Raw genomic sequence first — 9,410 nt, 5'->3', positions numbered from 1 at the left:
CCAGAGAGCGCATGTGAAACCCAACATGGCTCAGATAGAGTTGCTTGCTGGTAATACTTCATTGTTGCTGAAGATTTCTGAAACCATTTAAAATGTACTAGGCTCCGTACAACACTTAAAAAGCAACAATACCTTCTCTACCTGCATCCTGACGATCTAAGCAGATACCTTGGGCAGATACCGCTGCCCAAACAGCCCCTCCTGACCAAGGAATTATGTCAGATAGAGGTTAAAAGAGAAGATGTTTCAGACCTCATTGATTAATTACAGATCAATAAGTCACCAGGCCCTGATGGCATCCACCCAAGAGTTATTAAGGAATTGAAGAATGAAGCTGCTGATCTCTTGACTAAAATATGCAACTTGTCCCTGAAAACAGCCACAGTGCCAGAGGATTGGAGGACAGCAAATGTCACGCCGATCTTTAAAAAGGGAAGGAAGAAGAAGGCCAATTCTATGCTTGGGATCATTAGAAAAGGTATTGAGAACAAAACGGCTAATGTTATAATGCCGTTGTACAAATCGATGGCAAGGCCACACCTGGAGTATTGTGTCCAGTTCTGGTCGCTGCATCTCAAAAAAGACATAGTGGAAATGGAAAAGGTGCAAAAGAGAGCGACTAAGATGATTACTGGGCTGGGGCACCTTCCTTATGAGGAAAGGCTACGGCGTTTGGGCCTCTTCAGCCTAGAAAAGAAGCGCCTGATTGACATGATTGAGACATCCAAATTATGCATGGGAAGGATAAAGTGGTTCTCAAACTGTGGGTCAGGACCCACTTGGTGGGTCGCGATCCAATTTCTGGTGGGTTGCGAGAAGCTGGCGGCAGCCATCTTGGAAGATGGCAAAAGACCTAGGCGGCGCCATTTTGGAAGTGGGCAAAGCCTGGGCATTGCCATTTTAAACTTCCCAGCAGTTTAAGAGACGTAACTAAGAGCGGCTTGCACGTGTGCAAAGAAAGCAGTGTGCTGCTTTTCCCCAGAAAGCGTGCTGCTGCCTTCCAGCTGGACCTCCCTCTGCACTTGGAGGCTTCCCTCAGGGTGGCCAATTGCAGAGTGCAGGCTTGGGTTGCAGGCAAAGAAGGACCAAGAGAGATGTAGATGAGCCAGCCAGGCTTCTCCCCACCAACCTTTGTCAGCTTGGCTGCCTTGATGGGATGGGTTGCCTTGGGGTTGCAAGACAGAGCAGCTCCCCCCTCCCCGCAGCTGGACTGGGCTGGAGAATGTAGGCGGAGACCTGAACACAGGACTTGGGTGGGTAGAGGCAGACCCGCATGATCTCCCCTCTTGTGAGCCTGGCTTGAAAGCAACATCGAAGCCACCACCACCCCACAGCTGTTCTTGTCCTCTGCATCACAACCTCTCTCCCTCTCTGAAATCACCTGGAAGCCAGGATCCTTTCCTGCCCTGGCTAGCACGTCCTCTCTTTATATCTTTGCTGGGGTGAGGGGGGGATCCCTGGTTGCCAAGAGAGCAGCCAGGAGGGGGAGGGGGAGGGAGGGCAAGCCTGGCGTGTGGGGGGGAGAAGCACCCAGGGAGAGTGCTCCTCCCCCAGTCGCTTCTCTGATGTGCACCGTTACCCTGATACCGCTACACAGATACCGTTACACAGATACCGCTGCCCGAACGGCCCCTCCTGACCGAGGAGTTAAGTCAGATAGAGGTTAAAAGAGAAGATGTTTCAGACCTCATTGATAAATTAAAGATCAATAAGTCACTGGGCCCTGATGGCATCCACCCAAGGGTTATTAAGGAATTGAAGAATGAAGTTGCAGATCTCTTGACTAAGGTATGCAACTTGTCCCTCAAAACGGCCACGGTACCAGAAGATTGGAGGATAGCAAATGTCACGCCTATTTTTAAAAAGGGAAAGAGGGGGGACCCGGGAAACTATAGGCCGGTCAGCCTAACATCCATACCGGGTGAGATGGTGGAATGCCTCATCAAAGATAGGATCTCAAAACACATAGACGAACAGGCCTTGCTGAGGGAGAGTCAGCATGGCTTCTGTAAGGGTAAGTCTTGCCTCACAAACCTTATAGAATTCTTTGAAAAGGTCAACAGGCATGTGGATGTGGGAGAACCCGTGGACATTATATATCTGGACTTTCAGAAGGCGTTTGACACGGTCCCTCACCAAAGGCTACTGAAAAAACTCCACAGTCAGGGAATTAGAGGACAGGTCCTCTCCTGGATTGAGAACTGGTTGGAGGCCAGGAAGCAGAGAGTGGGTGTCAATGGGCAATTTTCACAATGGAGAGAGGTGAAAAGCGGTGTGCCCCAAGGATCTGTCCTGAGACCGGTGCTTTTCAACCTCTTCATAAATGACCTGGAGACAGGATTGAGCAGTGAAGTGGCTAAGTTTGCAGATGACACCAAACTTTTCCGAGTGGTAAAGACCAGAAGTGCTTGTGAGGAGCTCCAGAAGGATCTCTCCAGACTGGCAGAATGGGCAGCAAAATGGCAGATGCGCTTCAATGTCAGTAAGTGTAAAGTCATGCACATTGGGGCAAAAAATCAAAACTTTAGATATAGGCTGATGGGTTCTGAGCTGTCTGTGACAGATCAGGAGAGAGATCTTGGGGTGGTGGTGGACAGGTCGATGAAAGTGTTGACCCAATGTGCGGCGGCAGTGAAGAAGGCCAATTCTATGCTTGGGATCATTAGGAAGGGTATTGAGAACAAAACGGTTAGTATTATAATGCCGTTGTACAAATCTATGGTAAGGCCACACCTGGAGTATTGTGTCCAGTTCTGGTCGCCGCATCTCAAAAAAGACATAGTGGAAATGGAAAAGGTGCAAAAGAGAGCAACTAAGATGATTACGGGGCTGGGGCACCTTCCTTATGAGGAAAGGCTACGGCGTTTGGGCCTCTTCAGCCTAGAAAAGAGACGCCTGGGGGGGACATGATTGAGACATACAAAATTATGCAGGGGATGGACAGAGTGGATAGGGAGATGCTCTTTACACTCTCACATAATACCAGAACCAGGGGACATCCACTAAAATTGAGTGTTGGGCGGGTTAGGACAGACAAAAGAAAATATTTCTTTACTCAGCGCGTGGTCGGTCTGTGGAACTCCTTGCCACAGGATGTGGTGCTGGCGTCTAGCCTAGACGCCTTTAAAAGGGGATTGGACAAGTTTCTGGAGGAAAAATCCATTATGGGGTACAAGCCATGATGTGTATGCGCAACCTCCTGATTTTAGGAATGGGTTAAGTCAGAATGCCAGATGTAGGGGAGAGCACCAGGATGAGGTCTCTTGTTATCTGGTGTGCTCCCTGGGGCATTTGGTGGGCCGCTGTGAGATACAGGAAGCTGGACTAGATGGGCCTATGGCCTGATCCAGTGGGGCTGTTCTTATGTTCTTATGTTCTTACCCTCTTCTTACTTCTCTCTTTGGCTGCAATTCTGTCTACTCTTACCTGGCAGTAAGCCCCATTGCCAATAATGGGAGTCAATTCTGACTAGATGTGCTTAGGCTTGGGGGAGATGAGGGAAAGCATCCCTGCTTATCTTCCTTCTGAGGGGGATACTACTGTTTTTATTTCCTTTATTAACAAAAGCTCAAGCTACTTCTTGTATTGAGGTGCCTGAATAGGGTGCACTTGTTTCTGGCTAGTGCTGAGCCCAGTATCAATAGCCACATCAATGTTTGTTAGTTTCAAGCGCAATACAAGAAGTAGCTTGAGATTTTGTAAATAAAGACAGAAATAAAAACAGTAGTAAATAGATACACAAATATTTTGTTCCAGATGTTTTATTTTTTGCTTGACAGCAATGGTAGCGAGGGCAGGGAGAATTTGTGAACCGCTTTGTGAACTTTTAGTTGAAAAGCGGTATATAAATACTGTTAATAATAATAATAATAATAATTGGAAGAAGCTTCTGAGCTGGAATACTGTCTTTTGTCATTTACAGTTTGAGTTTCTAGGCAAGAACTTCCTACTTGATGACATCACTTCCAGCTCTGACATCACAGTGATGTCACTTCCTGTTTGATGTCTTTTCTGGCTATGACATCACTTCCACGTTGCTGGCATCACTTCCGATGGGCCCCAGACAGACTGTCATTCTCAGAAGTGGGTCCCGGGCTAAAAAGGGTGAGAACCACTGGGACAGAGAGATGCTCTTTACACCCACATAACACCAGAACCAGGGGACATCCACCAAAATTGAGTGTTGGGAGAGTTAGGACAGACAAAAGAAAATACTTATTTACTGAGCGTGTGGTTGGTCTGTGGAACTCCTTGCCGCAGGATGTGGTGATGGCATCTGACCTAGATGCCTTTAAAAGGGGATTGGACGAGGGGATTGGGCAGGAGGTCTGGTCTAGAGGGTAGAGCCTCCATTTGCCTGAAGATTAACATCCACAAGGTCGCCAGTTCGAGGCCACCGGCACCGTGCGACCTTGAAGCAGCTGACAAGCTGCAGCTGAGCTGTTCCATCTGCTCGGAGCGTGGGAGGATGGAGGCCAGAATGTCAAACCAGATTGGAGTGTAACACCTTGAATGTAGTGGTTCTTGAAAGAAAGAACCTTCTTTCAATTTGTAAAAATCCCTGCGTGGATTTAATAAGCCTGCCTATGTAAACCGCCTTGAATAAAGTCTTGAATAAAGACCAAGAAAGGCGGTATATAAATACTGTATATTATTATTTATATTATATTTCTGCAGGAAAAATCCATTACAGGTTACAAGCCATGATGTGCATGTGCAACCTCCTGATTTTAGAAATGGGCTATGTCAGATGCAGGGGAGGGCACCAGGATGCAGGTCTCTTGTTATCTGGTGTGCTCCCTGGGGCATTTGGTGAGCCACTGTGAGATACAGGAAGCTGGACTAGATGGGCCTATGGCCTGATCCAGTGGGGCTGTTCTTATGTTCTTAAGCATGTAGATCAATAGCTAAGAGCCTGAGCTGTGAACTGGGCAATCCCAGGCTGCAGTGGTGTCACTAGGGAGGTGCGGGGGGGTATGGATTTACAGTTACACCCTCACGGGGGGGGGGGGTTGACACCACTACTGATAAAAATTGTGATAATCTCAGCATTTTCAAATACCATCATGTTATATATCAGTTGACGCATAATTTAATGCAGAATGCAATGAACGAACTGCGTTGAAGTATCTGTATTCTATCAAACATTATGGGCAAATCACCAGAAAAGGAAAACATGATTCCCTTAATGCAGAGGTGTCCAAGCTTTTTGGCAGGAGGGCCACATCATCTCTCTGACACTGTGTTGGGGGCCAGGATAAAAAAGAATTAATTTACCTTTCAAATTTGAATAAATTTAGAGTTGGAACTTATATGAATGAATGAATGAATGAATGAATGAATGAATGAATGAAGGTCTTGGCAATAGCTCAAGACCTGTAAAAGGCTTTGCACAAAGCAAGGCCAGCCTTTCCTTTGCTGCTGCTGCAGCATCACAGATGTGAAACAGCAAGTAGTGGAGGGAGCCCTCATTCCACAGCTCACGTGAGAGGTCGAACAGTTGGCTGTCATGCTGAGAGCAGTTGCATCAGGCCAGCGTGGGCTCCAGCAAGTCTCCAGACGGCCAGATTCTCCCTGAGGGCTGTATTGGGAGTCCTCAACGGCCACGTGGCCCAGGACTGGGATTTGGGCACCCCTGCCTTAATGTAACAAAAAGTGGATTTCTTTAACTCAGAATTGACCAATGAGACTAATTGTTCTGAGAGCCAATGATGTCTTATTATGATACAGCAGGGAACCAATAAGGTGCTAGTATGAGTCAGCTCTTATTTCCTGTATCAAAACTAATACTAGAACTTTTATTCAGTTGCGTGTCATCGTCAGTCAATGATTTTTTGTTTGTTATTGATTTATTGATTTTGTTGAGTGACCTGTGCTGCTATATACTGACATACATACATACAGTTAATGGAAGTTACACCAACCCTAGTGATGCCACAGCCTTTAGGCTGTGCGTATGAATTTATTCTGTGTGGTCTAATACAGGAGGAGGTCCGTCATGGGATGACACAATGAGCTCTTGCATCGGGTGACACAAACCATAGTGACATCTCTGCTAAGATCAACTATGGAATCCCCTTCCAGGGAATGAAGAGCTATCCCCCACCCACTGTGTGTGTGGGAGGGGGAGAAAATAATTATTCCAATATGCTTTTAAGATCTGTGCCGCTTCTCCTTTTTTGCAAAAAGAATGCCATGCTTAAAATATTTCATTGGTTCTATGATGTCAAGGAAAGTCCTGCCCTTTCTAGGCCTCAGAAATCCAGGCTCAAATTGGGCAGTAACAGCAGACTGTTCAAGGTCCGCAAGCTGGTGCAACGCATCCCAAAGAGCAATAAGAGAGCTCCAGCAATGTTGCTTGCGATCAATTATTTAATGTTAAGAGTTGGGAATTTGAACGCCTCTGCCACTCCCTGCTCCATAGCTCCTGTTGCAGTGGGTCATCAACCACCATTGACTTGCTTGTGCACGTTTATTTCTCTCCTTCAACATTTGCTTTGGTGAAATCCTCTGAGAAGAAAGTGTCCAGTTCTCTCACAGTGCAAGCCCTAGAAATGCAGGCATAACTTGAAACCTGTTCACGAGCTGATTATTATGCAGATCAGACAATGTGATCCTTTCACTCATTACCTCAAATGTTTTCTACCATCTGTTGGTAACAAACCTGCATCTGGCAGATTACCCATTGATTAGGGCTCCTCTGGTAATTGGGATAAAAGCTTGTGGAGACAGTCCTGGCACTGGGCAGGAAGAAGACTGCCACTGTGAAGGAGAGAGGCTTTTTTTATAGCTGAACCCTTCAGATCAAGATGCGACATCCTATTGTGGTTTCTACTTGGTAAAAACAAACAAATTAGAAATGAGATACTCAGGTATCATGTCGTCCGTCCGTCCCCATGTGTCCTGTATTCCCAGTTTCACTTATCTGCAGTTCACAAATTTCTCCATTGTGCAAATGACTTATCTTTGTCTGATTGCAGCCCTCCTGTCACTGTCTCTACTATCTCTGTGCTACCTGCAAATACGAACAGGAAGCAGGAAGAGCTCACAGGAAGCAGGTTGGAGGACTGAAACAACAATGCTAAGGGTATCAAGCAAAGTTTGTATCAAGGAAAGTTTTAACTTTCCTTTGGCAATGTTTCTTTGGAAACAACTTTCTCAATGGCAGCTCAACATAGAGCACACTCATCGTATCAAGGATTGTGCCCTCAGTCTGTACAGAAGGTGTGCGTATAAACTCCTATGGGGATTCACTCCTAAATGTTACAAGCAGTAGTTGTGTAATTAGCACGATCCACTGAGAAGTTTCATATCGAAGATATCAGTGAAGAGTATCATAAACAGAGAGACGTGACCTAAGAATACCAGACTGGGAGGGGACAGTTAATCTGAACTGATGAATCCAGAATGAAACTTAGGGATTTTGGGTGCTCGCCTTATCAGTCTCTGATGAGCCATGAACTTCTCCAAGCATGAAGATTCCCAAGCAAGAGCCCAGGCTATCTGGGAGCAAGCTATGGAGGGGGGTTCAATCACCTTTCCCCTCAGCTCAAATTTTCAACTGAATCAATACAGGGCACCTGCAGGCCGGAACACACAACTCTCTACATCAGCACATAAAGCCCTCAATTCACCTCTCTATTTGCGACCAACAATACAACCACAAGGAAGCCAATAGGCCTCCCCTCTCAGGCACACCCTCTCTGAATAATTTCCTTCTTTTCTTCTCCACTTCCCAAGTTCAATTTCAGAGAGTTTCACTCTCTGCCCCCACCTGCTCTTCCCATATTAAACATTTATGCCAGAGTGGAACTCGATAGGGGTGCCGTTCTTCACCCAGGCAGCAAGCGGAGGCGCAGGGGGAAGGACTGGTGCTGGGGGTGGGAAGGGAGAGGGAACACAGCGGAGATGGGCGGCTGGTGAGCCTGCCTCTGACGGAGCAACAGAGAGGAAGCGGGGAAGAACATCTGGCAGGCAGAAGCTGGGCTGAGAGTGGGGTCACCACCAGGCCCCTGCCTTGGACGAGGCAGGTCATTTTATATGCACTTTGAGCTGGAACAGTGGAACAAGAAGAGTGTCACGTTACGCACGAAGCCTGCTGTGGCAGTGAGCTTGCTACGTAGTTGCAGGGAGTTCAGCAAGCTTGTTCTGAGCATAGCACGAGCCTCTTCAGCAGGTGCAATACTTAATATCATCAGGTCTTGGACGGGATCGGAAGCCCACACCGCCAGCCTCAGTTCACTGCTTCTTTAGAAAGTAACTGAAGATAGGCAAAGACCCTGCACAAGTTGAAAAGCGAAGCCAGGGCCTTTGCTCAGGTATCATAGTATCCAAGAAGTTTCTGAAATCAAAAGCTGCAGGGGGCTGAAGCTACAGGAGAAGCACCAACAAAGCTCCCGCCCATAAGTTGATATTTATTAATGTTACTGCAAAATTCAGTAGGCAATTTTATAAAAACTGCCAGATGTTTGCTAAAATGCATTATTTCTTTCCACTGTGGTCTCAAACCAACAGCCATGTAATACTCAATGTATACACATATATTCAGTGCACTTGCAATGTTATTGCTGCATCCAACCTAGAATTATATTTTAACTTTACAACCACCTGTGAACTAGGCTAGCTGGGGGTTTGTTATTTGACCAAGATTACTCTTGTTGGCTTCACAGGTCTTGACTACCATCACCTTGACCCAAAACTTACATTATACGCGCGCTGGTGAAAGCAATATTTTGCACACAAACCTGTGCAAAACCTCTGGAATTAGGCTGCTTTATTATCTTCAGTCAAAAGATCAGCAAATCATTTCACTACTAGGGAAGATAGTGACATCTGGTGGCTGAACCCAGTATTTATTTTCTGGTGTACAATTTCTGGAACAAATTTATATACTGTACTGTACTAGTGTAGTTTTTTTTTTTGGGGGGGGGGGACAGAGATATTCTGATTCTGAATACATGGATACCAAGTAGTTGGCAACCTTCAGTCTCGAAAGACTATGGTATCGCGCTCTGAAAGGTGGTGGTCAAGTCATATGTATGCATTCTTGCACTGGAACAGTTTTAATGGTTACATTAGTACACAGTTTCTCAAACTTTTGGTCAAGACCCACTAGGTGGGTCACAAGCCAATTTCAGGTGGGTCCCCCATTCATTTCAATGTTTCATTTTTAGTATATTAGACTTGATGCTAACATGGTATGTGACTGCATTTGGGGAAATGTGACAGATCTGTACTTTTAACAGGCTACAATGTATATGCTTTTAACAATGATAGTCAATGGGGCTTACTCCTGGGTACATGTGGATAAGACTGCAGCCTAGGATTGGTAAAAAAATTTTCCTGCTTGACGATGTCACTTCTGACCATGACATAACTTCCAGGTTAATGACCTCACTTCCGGTGGGTCC

Source organism: Tiliqua scincoides, chromosome 1, assembly GCF_035046505.1.
Source record: "Tiliqua scincoides isolate rTilSci1 chromosome 1, rTilSci1.hap2, whole genome shotgun sequence".
In the NCBI taxonomy this organism is placed as follows: domain Eukaryota; kingdom Metazoa; phylum Chordata; class Lepidosauria; order Squamata; family Scincidae; genus Tiliqua; species Tiliqua scincoides.
Note: the sequence above shows the minus strand (reverse complement) of the source record.